General features: G+C 39.5%; 1 long non-coding RNA gene across 1 annotated transcript in view; it reads right to left on the bottom strand.

Moving 5' to 3' along the window:
* Positions 1 to 9,790: 9,790 nt before the first annotated feature.
* LOC124867459 overlaps positions 9,791 to 21,410 on the bottom strand; it is a 72,160-nt gene continuing 60,540 nt past the window's right edge. Inside the window, exon 3 of the long non-coding RNA XR_007038065.1 lies at positions 9,791 to 9,994. This is a non-coding gene — a long non-coding RNA (uncharacterized LOC124867459). The remainder of the gene's footprint in view (positions 9,995 to 21,410) is intronic.

The following is a 21,410-nucleotide window of genomic DNA, read 5'->3' as shown; positions in this document are numbered from 1 at the left end:
CCAAATTCTTTTTTTCAAATGATAATCTCATTTATAAAAGGAAAATAAACATACCTGTGTCAATGTGACAAAGTACTCTCAAACCCCTCTTAACTCCATTTAACTGTGATTAACCACATTTTTGGAAAGCTGAGTTAGTTCCACTAATCACCCCCAGGCCTGATTACTGCCTGGGCTATAAAAAGAAAAAGAAAATCAGTTAAATAAAATCCATCTGACAACATGAAGTAGGCTTAAAGATCTCAACTTATTATGCCTCAATCTACACAAACAAAAGAATAGCTAAAAAAGTCAATGGAAAAGGTTTTGAAGTAATTTCTAAGGCTTTGGGACTCTAGTGAGCCACAGTTAAGAGTTGGTATCCACAAATAGAGAAAACACAGAACAGCGGTGCATCTTCCCAGAAGTGGCTGGCTTACCATAATTGCTTCAAAAGCCCAGCCACGACTCATCCAGGAGGTCATGGAAAGACCCAGTGCAACATCAGAAGTACTCAGGCCTAAGTTCCTTCAGCTAAGATCAATGTATATACAGGTCCTTCTCAAACTATTAGCATATTGTGATAAAGTTCATTATTTTCCATAATGTCATGATGAAAATTTAACATTTATATATTTTAGATTCATTGCACACTAACTGAAATATTTCAGGTCTTTTATTGTCTTAATACGGATCATTTTGGCATACAGCTCATGAAAACCCAAAATTCCTATCTCACAAAATTAGCATATCATTAAAAGGGTCTCTAAACGAGCTATGAACCTAATCATCTGAATCAACGAGTTAACTCTAAACACCTGCAAAAGATTCCTGAGGCCTTTAAAACTCCCAGCCTGGTTCATCACTCAAAACCCCAATCATGGGTAAGACTGCCAACCTGACTGCTGTCCAGAAGGCTACTATTGACACCCTCAAGCAAGAGGGTAAGACACAGAAAGAAATTTCTGAACGAATAGGCTGTTCCCAGAGTGTTGTATCAAGGCACCTCAGTGGGAAGTCTGTGGGAAGGAAAAAGTGTGGCAGAAAACGCTGCACAACAAGAAGAGGTGACCGGACCCTGAGGAAGATTGTGGAGAAGGGCCGATTCCAGACCTTGGGGGACCTGCGGAAGCAGTGGACTGAGTCTGGAGTAGAAACATCCAGAGCCACCGTGCACAGGCGTGTGCAGGAAATGGGCTACAGGTGCCGCATTCCCCAGGTCAAGCCACTTTTGAACCAGAAACAGCGGCAGAAGCGCCTGACCTGGGCTACAGAGAAGCAGCACTGGACTGTTGCTCAGTGGTCCACAGTACTTTTTTCGGATGAAAGCAAATTCTGCATGTCATTCGGAAATCAAGGTGCCAGAGTCTGGAGGAAGACTGGGGAGAAGGAAATGCCAAAATGCCAGAAGTCCAGTGTCAAGTACCCACAGTCAGTGATGATCTGGGGTGCCGTGTCAGCTGCTGTTGTTGGTCCACTGTGTTTTATCAAGGGCAGGGTCAATGCAGCTAGCTATCAGGAGATTTTGGAGCAATTCATGCTTCCATCTGCTGAAAAGCTTTATGGAGATGAAGATTTCATTTTTCAGCACGACCTGGCACCTGCTCACAGTGTCAAAACCACTGGTAAATGGTTTACTGACCATGGTATCACTGTGCTCAATTGGCCTGCCAACTCTCCTGACCTGAACCCCATAGAGATTCTGTGGGATATTGTGAAGAGAACGTTGAGAGACTCAAGACCCAACACTCTGGATGAGCTAAAGGCCACTATCAAAGCATCCTGGGCCTCCATAAGACCTCAGCAGTGCCACAGGCTGATTGCCTCCATGCCACGCCGCATTGAAGCAGTCATTTCTGCCAAAGGATTCCCGACCAAGTATTGAGTGCATAACTGTACATGATTATTTGAAGGTTGACGTTTTTTGTATTAAAAACACTTTTCTTTTATTGGTCGGATGAAATATGCTAATATTGTGAGATAGGAATTTTGGGTTTTCATGAGCTGTATGCCACAATCATCCATATTAAGACAATAAAAGACCTGAAATATTTCAGTTAGTGTGCAATGAATCTAAAATATATGAATGTTAAATTTTCATCATTACATTATGGAAAATAAGGAACTTTATCACAATATGCTAATATTTTGAGAAGGACCTGTAATTCAACAATAAGAAAGAGAGTGGGCAAGGAACTGGCGAAAAGGGAACACAAAGGCCCATCTAACATTTGCAAAAAAAAAGAAAAGGAAAAAACATCTTGAAGACATCCAAGACCTTTGGAAAAATATTCTGTGAACTAAGGAGGCAAAAGTGGATTTTATTTTTAAGATTTGTATCCCATTGCATCTGACATGAAACTAACACAGCATTTCAGAAAAAGAATACCATACTGATACCCATTGTGGTAGTAATGTAATGGTCTGGGGCTGCTATGCTGCTTCGGTACCTGGATGTCTTACCCTAATTGATGGAACCATACATTTTGCTCTGTACCAGAAAATCCAACAGGTTCCTGAATGTTTTAAAGTGGCCTGGTCAAAGGTCAGACTTAAATCTTAGGGAGATGCTGTGATATAGGCTATTCATATTATGATTTGTTCCTTTTCTGTTTTCTCTACTTCTGTTGCTGTTATTTCAGTTTAATCATGTTGATTAGAATCATCATTCATGTGTTCTTGTGTTTAGATTTCTTTCTTAGATTCCTGTGTTAGATGTTATAGTTTGTATTTCCTTGTAGATCTGGTTCCTCATTTATGTTCTTAGTTAGTTTAATTGTTTACTTACAGGGGTTGGACAATGAAACTGAAACTTCTGGTTTTAGACCACAATAATTTATTAGTATGGTGAAGGGCCTCCTTTTGCGGCCAATACAGCGTCAATTCGTCTTGGGAATTACATATACAAGTCCTGCACAGTAGTCAGAGGGATTTTAAGCCATTCTTCTTGCAGGATAGTGGCCGGGTCGCTACGTGATACTGGTGGAGGAAAACGTTTCCTCACTCGCTCCTCCAAAACACCCCAATGTGGCTCAATAATATTTAGATCTGGTGACTGTGCAGGCCATGGGAGATGTTCAACTTCACTTTCATGTTCATCAAACCAATCTTTCACCAGTCTTGCTGTGTGTATTGGTGCATTGTCATCCGGATACACGGCACCGCCTTCAGGATACAATGTTTGAACCATTGGATGCACATGGTCCTCAAGAATGGTTCGGTAGTCCTTGGCAGTGACACGCCCTTCTAGTACAAGTATTGGGCCAAGGGAATGCCATTATATGGCAGCCCAAACCATCACTGATCCACCCCCATGCTTCACTCTGGGCATGCAACAGTCTGGGTGATACACTTCTTTGGGGCTTCTCCACACCGTAACTCTCCCGGATGTGGGGAAAACAGTAAAGGTGGACTCATCAGAGAACAATACATGTTTCACATTGTCCACAGCCCAAGATTTGCGCTCCTTGCACTATTAAAACCGACGTTTGGCATTGGCATGAGTGACCAAAGGTTTGGCTATAGCAGCCCAGCCATGTATATTGACCTTGTGGAGCTCCCGACGGACAGTTCTGGTGGAAACAGGAGAGTTGAGGTGCACATTTAATTCGGCTGTGATTTGGGCAGCCGTGGTTTTATGTTTTTTGGATACCATCCAGGTTAGCACCCGAACATCCCTTTCAAACAGCCTTCTCTTGCGTCGACAGTTAATCCTGTTGGATGTGGTTCATCCTTCTTGGTGGTATGCTGACATTACCCTGGATACCGTGGCTCTTGATACATTACAAAGACTTGCTGTCTTGGTCACAGATGCGCCAGCAAGACGTGCACCAACAATTTGTCCTCTTTTGAACTCTGGTATGTCACCCATAATGTTGTGTGCATTTCAATATTTTGAGCAAAACTGTGCTCTTACCCTGCTAATTGAACCTTCACACTCTGCTCTTACTGGTGCAATGTGCAATCAATGAAGACTGGCTACCAGGCTGGTCCAATTTAGCCATGAAACCTCCCACACTAAAATGACAGGTGTTTCAGTTTCATTGTCCAACCCCTGTATTTCTGTTCACTTAGATGTTTTTCAACCATAGGCAAATGTTTGTCAGGGACCAGAATGGGTGACATCAAATCCTTCTTGAAACTGCTGGCTAAGGATAAGCATAAATACAGTAAGATTGTTTTTCATGCTGGCGGTAATGACCCCCTGTTACGCCAATTGGAGGTCACCAAAGTTAGTGTGCTTCAGTGTGTAAGTTTGCCAAACCAATGTCGGATTCCATAATCTTCTCTGGTCCGTGCCCTGATCTGACCAGCGATGGCATGTTTAGCCGCATGCTGTCATTCAACCGCTGGCTGCATAGATGGTGTCCTGAAAACGATGTGGGCTACATTGATAATTGACAAACACTTTGGGGAAAACCTGGTCTGATCCGGAGAGATGGCATCCATCCTGCATTGGTTGCAGTAGCTATTCTTTCTAGGAATCTGGCTGAATTTCTTAGTTCTACAAAACTCTGACAACCCCAGGGTTCAGACCAGGAAGTAGGGTCATAGTTTATCACTCCTCTCTGCACCTTCTGTACTGTTACCCACCCTTTACCCTTTTAAGGCAGTGTCTTGCCCAGGGCCAAAAATGAATAGATTAAAAAATTATCTAAAAGGAGGAAACCATGAAAATCTCATAAAAATAAACAACTCAGAATGAAAAGAAAAATAAAATAATTAAATGTAGCTTATTGAACATAAGATCTCTCTCTTCAAAGACTGTTAGTTAATGACTTAATTTGTGACAATCAAATTGATTTATTTTGTCCCAGAGAACCCCGGCTGCAGCAAGAGTATTATTTTCACATATCTCAAAATAATGGGCGAGGAGCAGGAGTAGCAACCATCTTTGAGTCAAATTTATTGATTAGTCAAACACTAATTAATAGCCACAACTCTTTTGAATGTTTAATCCTTAGTATTCCTCATCCAAATTGTAAAGCATTAAAACCACTCCTGTTTTTTGTCTTGTATCGTCCACCAGGCCCTTATTCTCAATTTTTAGATCAGTTTTCAGACTTCTTACCTGATTTGGTGTTCAATATACATAAGGTTATTATGGTGGGGGATTTTAACATTCATGTTGACACTGAAAGTGAAAGCCTAAATATAGCTTTTAATGCTATCTTAGACTCAATTGGCTTTGCTCAAAACATTAACAAACCTACCCACCTTTGTCTTCATTCTCTAAACCTTGCGCTGACATATGACATCGAGGGTAAAAAAATAACAAGATTTCCTTATAACCCTGCACTGCCCTGTCAGTATACTAGATCATCATCAGACAATGCTGTAACGACCTTCAAAGAATCTGTTCCATTTTTAATTTCAAGAAAACACAGTGGAGGGCAGTAATTTAGTTTCCTCCCCATCACAAACTGATTCTCTTGTTCATAGTGTTACTTTCTCATTGCGAGGTGCATTAGATAATGTAGCCCCTTGAAAAAGTAGGTAATCATTCATAGGAGGCTGGTTCCCTGGTTTAATTCAGAGCTATGTACTTTAAAGCACAATGTTAGAAAATCGGAGGGACAATGGCATTCTACAAACCTAGAGGACTCCTGCTTAATCTAAAAAAAAGGCTACTGTTGTATAAATAGACACTTCACCAAGCTAGAACACCTTATTTCTCATCATTAATAGAAGAGAACAGGAATAATCCCAGGTTTCTCTTTAGTACAGTTGCTAAACTTACACTGAGCCATCCTTTCTCTAAGCGCTCAGCAGTAATGACTTTGTGGGATTCTTTTAAAATAAAACTGATTCTGGTAAAAATAAAATCATTGGCATACTCCAGAATATAATTACTTCATCCTCACTAAATATGACAGCATTGGAGGTAACGGTAAAAGCTGATCTGTGTTTGGACTGTTTTGATACAGTGGAGCTTCCTGAGTTATCAAAAATATTACCCTCATCTAAACCTTCAACTTGTATGTTAGACCCAATCCCAACCAAATTTTTTAAGGAAGTGTTCTCTTTAATTACCAGCCCCATTCTAGATTTGATTAATCTAGCCTTTGTAAGCATATATCTACACAGGCTTTTAAAATGGCTGTAAGTAAACCTTTACTTAAGAAACCTCCACTTGATAAAGATGATTTACTAAATTACAAACTTATATCCAATCTTCCGTTCTTCTCTAAAAGGCTTGAGAAAATAGTTGCTAATCAAGTGTGTGAGCATTTCCACAGCAATGATCTGTCAGGTTTCAGAGCTCATTATAGGACTGAAACAGCACTGGCGAACGTCACTAATTATATTCTCCTAGCCTCAGATAATGGACTTGTGTCTGTGTCTGTACCTGTTCAGTTAGATCTCAGTCCTGCATTTGATAAAGTTGATCCCAATATTCTCTTAGAAATATTCTCTTAGAAAGGCTGGAACATGCTTTAGGGATCAGGGGAACAGCACTAGGCTGGTTTAAATCTTATTTATCTGACAGATTCAAGTATGTTCATGTAAATGATAAATCATCTTCAAACTCCAGGTTTAACTGTGGAGTACCACAGGGTTCAGTGCTTGGGCCAATTCTCTTCACTTTATATATGCTTCCAATAGGTTAAATTATCAGACAGCATGGGATAAATTTCCACTGTTATGCTGATGATTCTCAGCTTTATTTATCCATAAATCATGATAAGCCCAGCCAGTTACATAGACTACAGGCATGTCTTGAAGACATAAAAACTTGGATGAATGACGTAGGGGTGACGAAATTTTCTGCTTATAAATTCAAACGAGACAGAAGTTGCCATCTTTGGACCGGAGTCTTTGTAAAAGAAACTGCTTAGTCAATCAATTAATGTGGATGGCATTAAATTACCCTCTGGTAATAAAGTCAAAACCTTGGTGTTATTTTTGACCAGGACATGTAATTTAATTGCCATTTTAAACAGGTTTCTAGGATTTCCTTCTTTCACCTCCGGAATATTGGCAAATTTAGAAATATCCTGTACAGAAGAGATGCTTAAAAACTAGTCCATGCATTTGTTACTTCAAGGCTGGACTATTGTAATTCTTTATTATCAAAATTTCCACAAAATGCAGGTATAAGCCTCCAACTGATCCAAAATGCTACAGCAAGAGAAAAAAGAGATATAATATTTCTCCCATTTTAGCTTCCCTTCATTGGCTCCTTGTTAAATCCAGAATAGAATTTAAAATTCTCCTTCTCACATATAAAGCCCTTAATGGTCTAGCTCCATTATACATTACAGTTTTGATTGTTCCATATATCCCTAACAGAACACTTCATTCTCAGACTGCAGGTGTGCTGGTGGTTCCTAGAGTCTCTAGAACTACGATGGGAGTCAGATTCTTTCGTTATCAGGCTCCTCCCAGTTTTAGCCTATGAGGCAGACACCCTGTCTACTTTTAAGGCTAGGCTTAAAACTTTTACTTTTTGACAAAGCTTTTAATTAGAGTGGCTTAGGTTATCCTGAGCTATCTATGTAGTTATGCTGCTATAGGCTTAGACTGCTGGAGGACATAATGACCACTTTCACTCTGTGCTACATTCTTATACTACTCTCCTTTAACTTTATGTTCTCTCTCTCTGTTTTTTCTCTTTCTAGAAGCTACACCTGGCCTGGCTCTGTGTTTAGCCGTGGCACTTTCCTAAAGGAGGACATAGGCCAAGCTGCTGCCAACAACTTAATGCTCACCTTTTACAGATAATACACTTGGCCCTGTCTTTCAGTGTTTAACCGTGTCTCCCCTAGACGTAGCTACTGACTCTACTGACTGACCTTCTACAGGTCCTTCTCAAAAAATTAGCATATTGTGATAAAGTTCATTATTTTCCATAATGTCATGATGAAAAGTTAACATTCATATATTTTAGATTCATTGCACACTAACTGAAATATTTCAGGTCTTTTATTGTCTTAATACGGATCATTTTGGCATACAGCTCATGAAAACCCAAAATTCCTATCTCACAAAATTAGCATATCATTAAAAGGGTCTCTAAACGAGCTATGAACCTAATCATCTGAATCAACGAGTTAACTCTAAACACCTGCAAAAGATTCCTGAGGCCTTTAAAACTCCCAGCCTGGTTCATCACTCAAAACGCCAATCATGGGTAAGACTGCCGACCTGACTGCTGTCCAGAAGGCCACTATTGACACCCTCAAGCAAGAGGATAAGACACAGAAAGAAATTTCTGAACGAATAGGCTGTTCCCAGAGTGCTGTATCAAGGCACCTCAGTGGGAAGTCTGTGGGAAGAAAAAAGTGTGGCAGAAAACGCTGCACAACGAGAAGAGGTGACCGGACCCTGAGGAAGATTGTGGAGAAGGGTCGATTCCAGACCTTGGGGGACCTGCGGAAGCAGTGGACGGAGTCTGGAGTAGAAACATCCAGAGCCACCGTGCACAGGCGTGTGCAGGAAATGGGCTACAGGTGCCGCATTCCCCAGACCTGGGCTACAGAGAAGCAGCACTGGACTGTTGCTCAGTGGTCCAAAGTACTTTTTTCGGATGAAAGCAAATTCTGCATGTCATTCGGAAATCAAGGTGCCAGAGTCTGGAGGAAGACTGGGGAGAAGGAAATGCCAAAATGCCAGAAGTCCAGTGTCAAGTACCCACAGTCAGTGATGGACCGGGGTGCCGTGTCAGCTGCTGGTGTTGGTCCACTGTGTTTTATCAAGGGCAGGGTCAATGCAGCTAGCTATCAGGAGATTTTGGAGCACTTCATGCTTCCATCTGCTGAAAAGCTTTATGGAGATGAAGATTTCATTTTTCAGCACGATCTGGCACCTGCTCACAGTGCCAAAACCACTGGTAAATGGTTTACTGACCATGGTATCACTGTGCTCAATTGGCCTGCCAACTCTCCTGACCTGAACCCCATAGAGAATCTGTGGGATATTGTGAAGAGAACGTTGAGAGACTCAAGACCCAACACTCTGGATGAGCTAAAGGCCGCTATCGAAGCATCCTGGGCCTCCATAAGACCTCAGCAGTGCCACAGGCTGATTGCCTCCATGCCACGCCGCATTGAAGCAGTCATTTCTGCAAAAGGATTCCCGACCAAGTATTGAGTGCATAACTGTACATGATTATTTGAAGGTTGACGTTTTTTGTATTAAAAACACTTTTCTTTTATTGGTCGGATGAAATATGCTAATTTTGTGAGATAGGAATTCTGGGTTTTCATGAGCTGTATGCCAAAATCATCCGTATTAAGACAATAAAAGACCTGAAATATTTCAGTTAGTGTGCAATGAATCTAAAATATATGAATGTTAAATTTTCATCATTACATTATAGAAAATAATGAACTTTATCACAATATGCTAATTTTTTGAGAAGGACCTGTATATGTGCTCTATTTTATACTCTTGACTTGAAAAGTGGCTCAGAGTTCATCTGCTTAGCTGTCTGTCTCTCCTAGATGAAAAAGGTGAAGTGGTAGGGCCAGATGGTCACAGCAGAGAATTTGGATCTTCCTTGATACAAGTGTTAAAAATGTAAGTGGTGGTAAGTGGTAAATAAGCCTTGGTCACCAGAAACCCATGAGCCTAAACAAAAAATAGAGATTACATAAGTAGAATGAAGAGACAAAATACAAATGTTCTACAAACATTTTGTTAAACAAAGTAGAATGTTTTTCTTTTTAGATCATTTTAATGTATTAGACATTTTTCCTGATATTTCAGCAAAATGCAAAAAAAAAAAAAAGCTTCACAGTACTTCTGTTTTTTTCATCAAACGTCTTTATTTTGCCCTCTCTTTTACTTATTTGAAGAGACAGTCACATCCAAACTGATACACACACAGACACACTCTTAAAAACACTTATTTTTACCGTCAAGAAGCCTGGCCAATGCAGTCTGCATAAATACATGGTTTAAATGCTTATATTTCTGTTACTGCTAACAAGACCTGTTTCTCAGTCAATAAGGTACTTCGGCATTCATGAGGATCACTGACTGTCACTTTGTATTCAACGCCAATCACCAACTGCAGAAGAAAAAAGAAGAAAAAAACATAACACACATAGAGAAATCTGATTACCAGCGGTTTTCTGTGATGCTTCAACATTCCCAGTCAGCCCGTCAAGCACTGACATAATTTAGAACTGCAAACAGGTAAAAATTATTAATCTCCAAGATCCAGAGATTTGGATATTTGATGAAATGTTGTTTTACATTAATTATAGTGGTACACATGCAAGTGATGATAACAATCCAATGTGGCAGTATAATATTGACCTAAAGGGTTTAAAAAGTGCTGTATTAGAAGAACTCAGATCCTGGAATGACATCATTCAGCTTAGGTTACAACTTCAAGTCAGTAAACAAAACCACTAATATCTGATAATTGTTGTGCTCAGTGAGCATTAGTCATAGCAGTTGACAACAATGTCTGTATCAAGATTTTATTTATTCAGTCACTATAAATACATGTTTAGAAAGAGACATGCAGTAATATATGTGTAACTGACTTCATGGCATATAAATCAGTTGTGCTAAGAAATGTTTTATTATTACATACATCTTCATCTTATATGTCCATAAGTCACACTGGATATTGGGTTCAGGGTTGGTGATACACCTGATTTCCCAACTCAGTCTTCAGTGAGAATATTAATGGATTTTTTTTACATGTTACATAAATTTCTAAATTTCAGAATTTAAATGTACCCCAGCTAAGTCTGCCTTGAGCCACAGTATCTAATCTGTATCACTGTAAGTAAGAGATGGCTGTTGAGGTTCATATATCCAGGTGTTTTCAAAAGTGGCCATTTGGAGATTTGGAGTCTCAAAATTAAATGAAATCTCATTTAATGCATTTTACTGCCATTTTTAGGAGTTTTGGGGGAATGTTTTTTCAAGTTTTTATTTGACAGAAATTTTTAAAGTATCAAACTGGGACATGGTGTTGGCCAGTGCCTAATCCTAAATGACTCCGATAGGGATCTGGAACAGAAATTAATGATTGTGACATTTAACAGCATTATTTTTGATCATAGGTAAGGTAAACACCCTATACCTTATGTAAGGTTTACAACTACTTTATTTTGTCTATGGCAACCACCATTCATTGTCCATGATAGTTTCTATACTTGCTTTATCCACACATGGACACTGTGATGTTGGTGCTTATCTCCATCAGTCACTTAACAAGAGCCAAGGTACACTCAGTGTATCACAGGTCGGTATTGAGACACACAGGAAGACAATCATGTACTCACCCCTACGCGCAATTTAGAGTGGCCATTTGATATAAAATGCATGTTTTTGGATTGTGGGAGGAAACCCAGGTAACCCAGAGATGACCCGCCCATGCACTAGAGGGTGACCCGGGAGTGGATTTTCTCTCCTGTCCCATCCCACTCCCACAGAAAAATGTGTTGTCCCATCCCAATCCCAGGCTAGCATCCCATCCCACTCCTGGTAAATTGACTCCCCCTCCCATCCCGCTCCTATTTAGAACGAATACCACTCCTGTGCCACTCCCATTTTTGTTTTCTTCATTTAGTATTTTGGCAATTTCTTTGTTTGAAGGACCAGTTAGGTCCCTATTTTTAGCTGTAGAAAAGGCCAGTTAAAGTAAAAAGAATAATAATGAAGAAATAATAAAATATCAAACAAGGAAGCAGACCATGCCTATCTTAGTTGAATAAACAAAATGTACATAGTTGTATTTTATTAATTTATTAAGTGATTGTTTCCTTTGAACAATGACATTACTTTTATGTTTCAAGTTGCTGAAACAAAAGAAAAATCCACCTAGCAAGAGAACTGTACTCGGTAAACAACAGGGCAAAAAGGCATTACCTTCACAATTTAGAAACTGTACCTCAATGGTTCACAGCCCTGGTCCTCAGGGACCCCTTCCCTATAAGTTTTAGATGTGTGTCTGCTCCGGCTCACCTGATACAAATTCTGACATGACCTCCTAAACAGGCATCAAGAATGGAGGGTCAAACTAGACAAAATTAATACAAAAAAATCATCATTAAATAAATAAATGTTGTGAATGTCCCATAAGTGAAGTAAATGTAACATGAAAGAAATGTAACATTAAATGTGCCATTAAATTATAGGTACCATTTATTTATTTAATACATCATTAGAAACAATACATGTACCATTATATCATGAAATGGACTATTATGCAATTAAATGTGCCACTGAATAATTAAGTATAATTTTAAAAACGACATGACGTAATTAGTGGTACACTTAATATTTAATGATGTATTAAAATAAATTGTACATTTAATGGTACATTTAATTTTTTTCTATTTCACAACGTATTTATTTAATATCTTCCCTTGAGGAAGCCTTTCTACGGAGCCCGCGAGGGGACAAGGGGGAATCTTTTTTCTTATGCGTTCCCACGCAATACTTCTGCATTCGCTCGCAATACTTTTTGCTTTCCCACGCAATACTTTTTGCGTTCTCACACAATAGTCTTTGCGTTATCTCGTAATACTTAATGGGATCATTTCCAAACCAGATAACTGCAAAAATGGAACAAACACCACACCCGTTTTTGAGATTTATTGAGTTTTATTTTGAAATTGGCCTTAAATAAAATGATCTTCAATCAGACTTAAAGACAGTTATCGTCCACAAGCTGTCAAACTATTGAACTCTGGACCATAATACTGCAGGAAACCACAGTTAATCGCATTGTTGACTGCGTGTTAACCTGCATATGACAAATAAACCATATCAATGCCATATCAGTGGTTTGTTTTGTGAGCAATTTGTCATCTGTGCTGCTGTTCCAAAATGCACAGCCTTCTCAAGGTGATTAACAACTTTTGCAAGCAAACGCAAAAGTATTGCATGTCCCCTCGCGGGCTCCGTACCTTTCCCCTCTACTGTGGCAAAGGCTCTTAAATCTTTAGTGCACATGCGAGCAATTTTGTTGGTCAGATGAGACTTGACACGTGATGGTACTTTTCGTTTGACGAATGAAGAGATGCAGGGCTGATTCAATCCAGAATTTGCCTTACAAGTGTCCCTTAATCACTGGTGTACTTAATTACGACTAAACATGTTTTACAAGCAGCATACTGCGTGTTAACACCGCTACATTCAACTCTCCTGAACTTAGTTAATAATTGCGACTTTCCTGTCAGCTCTAATAGATAAGTCCTTACTTCTGACTTCACGTTGCAAATCCAATTTTACCACGTCCAGTTCTCCACCTAGCGTTTGCTCCCTCCATTCTGAACGCAGGTGGAAAACATCGATCAGAAGCACTGTTGGCTTATGGGTCGTGTAGTTCGTTTGACTAGCATTATAGTATAGGCTTCTTGGAAAAAAACTACACAATGGTGGCGCCGATCCAAGATTTTTTCGTAAAGTTTATAACAAAGTTTCAGTTTTACAGTTCCAAAGACAATTGATCCTAGTTTATTTTACCCCCTATTGGTTAGTTCCCGCTCCCGTTCATTTTTTATCCTGTATCCTTACCTGTCCCAATCACGTGATCTTTACTAATGCTGTCTCTCATCCCGCGGGATTCCCGAAAAAATGTCAGCCTCTACCATGCACAGGGGGAGTGTGCAAACCTTATACAGAAAAGCAAACCAAGGACCCTCTTGCTGCAGGGCAACAACTTTTACCAACAGTGCCATCAAAGGTAATCTTTCAGAATTTTAGAGACAAACCTAATGTCAGGATCTGCCTGTGTTAGGTTTTGAGTTTTGGTTCTTTGTTGGTTTCTCTTCACTTCCCTATCTGTGTTCTTCAAGTTATATTTCATTTTGGATTGGGTTCATGATTTAATCTTGTGCTTAGATTACTTTCTTGGATTCCTGAGTTAGTTTATATTTTCCTTATTGATCTGGTTCATCCATGTTCTTTAGCTAGTATTGTTTACTTGCTCCAGTGCATTTAGATGTTTTTCTGTCACTACCCTGCACCCCTGCTCACTTGTGTCGAATAGTCACTCATCATTAGTATTCTTTAGGCTCCCTTTCAACCAGCTGCTTCTGATTGTCTCCCTGATTAGCTTCCTGTGTTCATTGGTTCATTCTTCATCCTGCCCCTGTACTTATACCCTCTGATTTTCTGATTATTCTTCACCAGACCTCTCAGGTCATCTCGCTCAAATCTACTCTGCGTACCCAAAACCAGAACCAAACATGGAGAAGCAGCTTTTAGTTCTTATGCTCCACTAATCTGGAATAAACTGCCAGAAAACTGTAAAAGCACCGAAACCCTAAGTTGCTTTAAATCAAGATTCAAAACTTATTTGTTTAGAGTGGCCTTTGACTGTACCATCTAGGCATGATTAGTTGCGTTTTCAATCCAATTTTCCTTTACTTTTCTTGTCCATCATTCTATTCTCTTTATTTTATTTTACTTTTTTAAATGACCTCTGTTGTTTGATTTTAGCATTTGATTTGTTTTTCTGTATGTATCTGTGTTTATTTGCTTTGTGATTGTATTGTAATTGTATGTACAGCGCTTTGAGAGTCTCGTTGCTGAAAAGCGCTATATAAATAAACTTACCTTACCGGATCCTCTACTGACATCCTTGTTTCAATGTCTCTGTGTTCTCGTCTTTTACCCTGGCTTTGTTTCCTTACTGTTTATTACATAGACTTTCTACTAACCATGCAGCTCCCATCCTCTTGTTTGCGCTCTGGTCCTGCTCCACCTCACTCCATGACACCTAATCAGTTGGAATAGGTCGTTTTGTCAAAAAGGAAAAAGGGTGTGCAAGGTTTGTGTCTGTATTAGAATTCTTGTCTAATGCCATTAGGTTTCCCTTATGCCATTATGCCTTATGCCATTTATAACAGGTTTTTACTACATAGTTTAGCTGCCTGCAAGTTTATCTCATTTGGCCCATACAGTAAGAAATATTAAAAGAATCACATGCAATCAGATGCAGGAGCAAGTTGTAACAAAGTTCAGATGGAGTTTATTACTGCAGAGCCTTAGCCAATCAGAGCATTTGTGAGCAGCACTGTGCAACAGTGGTGGAACTACAAATATGAGAGCCCTTGTTAAAATTGCTGCCCCCGGCAGGTGTTAGGCTAATCTAACGGGTTTAATGAGAAGCATGAACCTTTCACACTTATCAGTGGGTTGAGTGGTGGTTGGTTATAGAATTATGTGATGTTTTAAGGTTTGCTTTTGATTTTTGGGGAGTTGAGATGTGCAAGGTCAACTGTATTTGTTCCTAATGCATTTGTCCACAAGAGAAGGACAATCTTTTAGGTATTGCATATTGTCCTGTTGGCAATGCAGTGTTGTGGTCATCAAAAAGTGTCTAGTAATTTTATACACTCCTTACTTGTGTTTTAAATGGATGTACATTGATTCCTGATCTATGTCACAATCAGAAATGATCAGTCGAAAACAAAACTTGTGGAAGCTTTCATATGATATGCTCTTTTAAAATAAGGGAGCAAACCATCTCTTTGTGTCCACTGAAACATAAAAAAAACATAGGTGAAGGGCTGAATACATACAATATTTGATCCTTGAGTTTTTTTTTCTTTCCTCTGTCACCCGATAAAGATCAGAAAGCCATTGTTGAAAAAGAGTCCTGTTTGCCACAAGACAAGCAGGGGATGCAGCATCGTGCTGTGTGTATAGTTACTTAAGGGGACAGGGAAGGTGGTCAAACTTGATGAGAAGATGATGGTGCAAAATACAAGGCAAACCTGGAACAAAACCAGTTAAAGGCTTGTTACGACCCCTCTCGGTCTAGGGGTAGGGGGAAGTAAACATTTGAACCAGATGGTAATGGTTTTGTGAATGAAAGAGTAATTTATTGCTTGTCAGTTCAGTTCCTATTAGTTTTAACAAAAGGAGGGTCCTTAAAGTACAAACCGTATAAAAAAAAAAGGGGTAAAACCCACAATACACAACCATTAATTAAACAAAATATACAACAACCAGTAATTTAACTGAAAACAATCCAACAAAAGGAGGGACAAGAACTAGTTTAACAGTTTCTTAAAGCACAGAGTCCTAGCTAACAATAAGCAAACAAACAATCCAAGATAAAGCTTAACAAGCTTTAAACAAACTCCTCAGAGTCAAGTAGGAAAAGGATTCCAACAAAGCAAACAAGCTGACCAGCAAACAGGTAAGCACACACACAAAACAAGCAAGTTCATGTTTGAAGACACCCAGGTCAAAAGTGGCGAGCTGTTCACTCTAAATCACAGCTGCCCTTAGTGCCAGGTGCAGAGAGTTTATATAGAGCGATCTCTTCAATGATTGGTGGCGAATTTGGAAGAACCAGGAAATGAATAGTCCAACATGAACTCCCGGAGACGTCCAGCAGGAGGAGTGCAGAGCGCGCGGGAGATTCGAGTCCGTCAGGAACAATGAAGAAGAGTCTATCCATCGAAGACTAGAGTATCCAATGAAGAAGAGAGTAACCAGCGAAGAAGAGATTAATCAGCGAAGGTCCAGTAGGAGGGTAGAAGAAGAAATCCGATCCCATCAGAAACAGCGGTACCAATAGCATGGAGGAAAACGGCGCTTTGCAGCGACATCAGTCTGTTGATGACGGTACAAAACAAAAACCACACACATCCTATCTTACTTTACCTAAATGTGTGATTTCATTACTTTTCATAGATTTTCAGATTTCTCAGAAGGATTACCAGCAAAAGCCAATTATTATTAGTATTTCATTACTTTTTCATTGATTTTTAGTTTTATCTGAAGGAAATTCAGTGGAATGATGAGACTATCAATATTATCATTTTATTTTAGCATAATATGCTTTGGTATTAAGAGTGGCTTGGAACCAATTTCTACCAGTAAACTTGGAAGGATTATTAATTATTATTACTCCCAAGGATTATAAGTGTCATTTCATTTGTTTTTCTGTGTTTATTTTCTTTGTGATTGTATTGTAATTGTTCTTCCTCATGTACAGCGCTTTGAATGTCTTGTTACTGAAAAGCGCTATATAAATAAGCTTACCTTACCTTACCTTACCTAGGCAACCGAGCCCCCCCCAGCCCAGCCACATAGGCCAAGCCCAGGAACCAGTCCCCCCGGTGACTCAGGGCCCACAGCAAGACCACCTGACATCAATACTAACCAAAGCCTCCATTACGCCAGACAGGCACCAGCTCATCGCAGCAGTCGGAACCGGGAGGGACCAAGGTATGAGGGGCATATTGAATTTCAGCCTGGGTGCCCATTTCCCGAGAGGGCTAGAAGGAGGGATGCCCTCAACCATCTCAATACACCTTAGGCCACAGGCCACCAGATGTGTGCCCACCACTTCAGAATGAGGCCCAAGCACCCACACAAACAACACCCCACCAAGGAAGGCAGTCCCCTGCTGCGATGATGTTTCGTTGTGATGAATGCAGATATGCATGTCAAACCCACTCTTGTCCTGCCAGCAACCACACCAGTCCAGCGCTGACCAAGGCCACAGCAGTCATTCACACCTCGACAGTCACTTCTATTAACGGCTGCTCATTCCCTAATTTACAACTGGCTCTTGGTATATGGTCTAGGTTAATTTTAGTAACTCTGCATGAGCCCCAAGGGCGCTGTTTTAACAAACTTGGCTAAGGCAACCTATAAAAACCTCCTAAAGTTTCTTAGAACCAGGCAACAAGACTTTTTACCACCAATGAAAAACCAAAAATAAGGTGACTCAATTAATTAAATGTCCACGATTTAACTAGAATTTTGTATGCTTTCTTTAATTAGTAAGGCTTATGCAGGGACAGCTTAAATTTGGCAACACATAATAATTTCAATAATAGTACTGAATCAATCAACTCAACCTGTCTTTCTGATGCTGACACTAATGAGATTGGAGAGGCGTTGAAGACGGAGGCTCATCCATGCACCTGATGGAGATGTTTCTTCTGGTAACAACGAGTGGTTTCTTGAAGGAAATATGACTTAACCTTCAGTTTTCTTCCTCTAAGTGGCAGGCACTGATGCTCAAGGTTTTGATGGTTAAACAGGAACTTTGTTGTCATATGTCTCAGAAGACAGTAGTTTCCAGAGGCTGAAGAGTTGAAGGAAACCCCAGGGACATAAATGAGGTTGATTCAGGACTTCCAGAAGCCTGAAACTTAGAGCAATCAGCTGTTCACCGATCAAGTTCACTTCTGTTGTCTGGATAAAAAGGCTTTAGATGAAATCAGATTCTTACTTTTGAGGCACAGTCCTTCCAGGGCACACGGGTTGATCCTCTTTTTAATGCAGTCGATCAGCTGGGCTGTGTCTCTGGTACTTTTTCATCTGAGCGTCTTTTCTCCGTCCGATCTTGTTCACTGGTGTTCTGCGAGGAAACAACCAACTAGTTCCTCTATTCTTGCCCATTTTATAGAGCAATTCCACCAAACTCTTTGTGCTCATTTGTCCCATGTGATATTTTTTCTGGAATTTCCCGAGTCGTGTCCATATCAGACATGCCATCATCACCTCAGTCCTTAGCTGTCTGCTGGCCTCTTCTTTGACCTGCGGCCCTGCCTGAGTCATCAGCCTTGTGCCGTAAGCTACAGCTCTCACTTCCCCAATTCCTGAACATCTGCTCTATTCCTGTCTCACTCAACATTACGATTCCTCTTAAACAGAGGCTTTAATTCTTACATCGGTGCTGCTCAAACTTTTAGTTACAGCGTTTACTTCATTTACAGTTTAAAACCATTACTTAAACTTCATCCTTCTTATTCATACACCACACAACATTATCTCTTTCATATATAGCTGATTGAGAATTTCTAAACCTTAATGTTTTTTTATTTTAATTATCAGTTCTCAATCATATGTACTTGAAAATCAAAGATTACTCATTTCATTTAATACTTGTAGAAAATGGAAAATTATCATACATTATTCCTTTGATTACACTTCTTGGTTATACTTCTGCAAATGATAAGACATTTAATATGTGACGGCACATAGGCCTCTCCAGTCTCTCAGTTCTAGAATATGAGAATATGCTTGTTTCGCTCTCTGCAGCGTCAACTGTGTATTATAATAATTATTGCATGGATTACACAAAAGGATATTTATTGTAATTGTTATGGATTTAACTGTGAGCAGTTAATAAATGTTGCATGGATTACATGGAAAGATCTCACCTTATTTTGACACTAGTTCACCAACTATTGCTATTTTTGGTTTTGGCTGTAAATTGTTTAAAATGCCTATTTTGTAAATACAAATAGGTTATATCTAATGCCTGGGTTTTATTAAAAGATACAATTTCCTGTGTGTTTTAACAAGTCATGCTTTAAAATAAGTACTTAGATTATTTAATTGGCTGTAAATTGCTAAACATCTTGCTCCTCCACCCCAATATTCCCCTGAAATTGAGTCTCCATAGCAAACAGTGACTTTTTTTCTCTTTGCAGTGGTGTTTCTTTATGTTTAGCAAAAAGAGTTATTTTGTGTTTTCCATTTTTCAAAGTAAACACAGCAAAAACATATTCAGATCATTTCTTTGTTATTTTATAACAGCGTAAAAAAGATGGGAGTTTGTGACGTAGTTTTCTTGTAACAAGGGCTAAACATGTTCACCTACATTTGCCACAGCACATTGTCAAAACAAGTGCTGCTATATCTGTCAGCAGCTTGAGATCTCAGTTAAAACCCAGGAGGAGGCCGGGAGGAAACATGCTGAAAATACCCGGAGTTTAAAGTGCTACATTGAAGAGTAAAACACAGATTTATTCAACAGAAGCCAAAGACCAAGGGAGAGTTTTAACACATTTACACCAGAGAGCTCTCTGAGGAGAGATGCACCAGTGGGTGGTTGTGCGAGAGCTTATTTGAGTATGTAGTGTATTACTCCCGGTGTGTGTGCTGACACGTGTGCTGTGTGTGTGTGCATGCTTTCTCCCATCGGTGTGTTGATCGCTCTTATCCGTACTCCCACCTTTTTCTTGGTTTTGAGACAATCTCCCAGGATGCCTATTCTACATTAAACAGTGCTTTGAAGACAATTGAGCTGAGACCCAGGCTGATCAAGGCTCCCTTATCCTTCCCAGCACATCTATTATCAAAGCCTCCGTACCATTACCGTCATTATACACTATGTATTATTATTATTATTTTGAAATGCAGCGCTGAGAGCAGGCGAGAGATGAGAGCCGCCGTAAACAAATCTATTATTGGTGATGAATTGCATAATAACACAGGCATAATGCCATTCTCTCACAAAACTGGTGAAGGTGCTGAACTGGAAAAAGTACCCCATCTGTAAAATTTGAATAAACAATGGGAAAGAGGGGGGGGGGGCAGAGAGACAAAGATGGAGTGGTCGTTAGATGGTGTGTTTTTACTTGAAAGTTAGACTGCCGTTTTCTTTGTGAATGGTTCTGTGCAGCAGTCTGTCTATTAGCCACCATTACTTACAAGTCAACCGTAATATTAGGAGAAGCGTCATTTAAGAACAGAAAGCTTGAAAACATGAAAGATTTTATTTTCATAAAATAATATTTAAATAACCCTTGAGGGCAATTCCAAAATAAAGAATATGCAAATACCTTTACCAAAATGCTGTCCCTTTCTTATCTGTTAGATTTATCTGATGAGTCTCTTAGGCCTTCATATGCAGAGCTAAGTCTGTGGAGTAAAGCTCCCATACAGCAGTTGGAGGCTAGCAAATGTCTATCACCAACATATAATGTTTTCTTCCCAAATTCCAAAAAAAAGAAAACAATCCAAAAGTGAACCAACTGTTGAGAGACTGTTATGACCATAAAAGATTTAAGCGGTGTAATAAAATGAAATAATGCACTTCAAAAAACAGCCAGAGGGACAGAGAAAGAGTTTACAGCTTCTGTTTAGAAATTATTTAGACTGTTTTGTAAGGGGTGAGGTGTTAGTGAACTTACTGTGTCTTTCAAAAGTATAAACACACCTTTAATGTTTAAATTTTTTGCCATGCTACAGCCAAATATTTCAATAAAATATGTTAGGGTTTGGGAAATATGACGACACAACATAGCGCTCAACTGATCGTAGAAAATGATACGGAGTTTTCCTTTTTTTTTTTTTCTTTTACAAGTAAATGTTGTGCTATGCATTTCTATTCCGCTCCCCATAGTCAATACTTTGTAGAACCACTGCTGCAATTGAAGCCGCAGGGCTTTTGGGGTATCTCTCTACCAGCTATTCATATCTACAGGCTGAAATTTTTGTCTAGTTTTTGCAAAATAGTATCAGTTCTGTCAGGTTGGAGGGAGAGCATCTCTGACTTTCAAGTCTTGTCAAAGATTTTCAAAAGGATTTAGGTCTAGACTTTGACTGGACCATTTGACACGATTGTGCTTTGATCTAAACAGTTCCACTGGCCCCATGTTTAATATTGATGTTCTTTTGGAAGGGGAATTTTCCTTGTCCTGTTGTTAGTTGTTGGCAATCTTCCCATCAGCTCTATCTTCCTTGTGGATAGCCAT

The sequence above is a fragment of the Girardinichthys multiradiatus genome, chromosome 4, assembly GCF_021462225.1.
Source record: "Girardinichthys multiradiatus isolate DD_20200921_A chromosome 4, DD_fGirMul_XY1, whole genome shotgun sequence".
Lineage (NCBI taxonomy): Eukaryota > Metazoa > Chordata > Actinopteri > Cyprinodontiformes > Goodeidae > Girardinichthys > Girardinichthys multiradiatus.
Note: the sequence above shows the minus strand (reverse complement) of the source record. Positions and strands in the feature narration are given on the sequence as shown.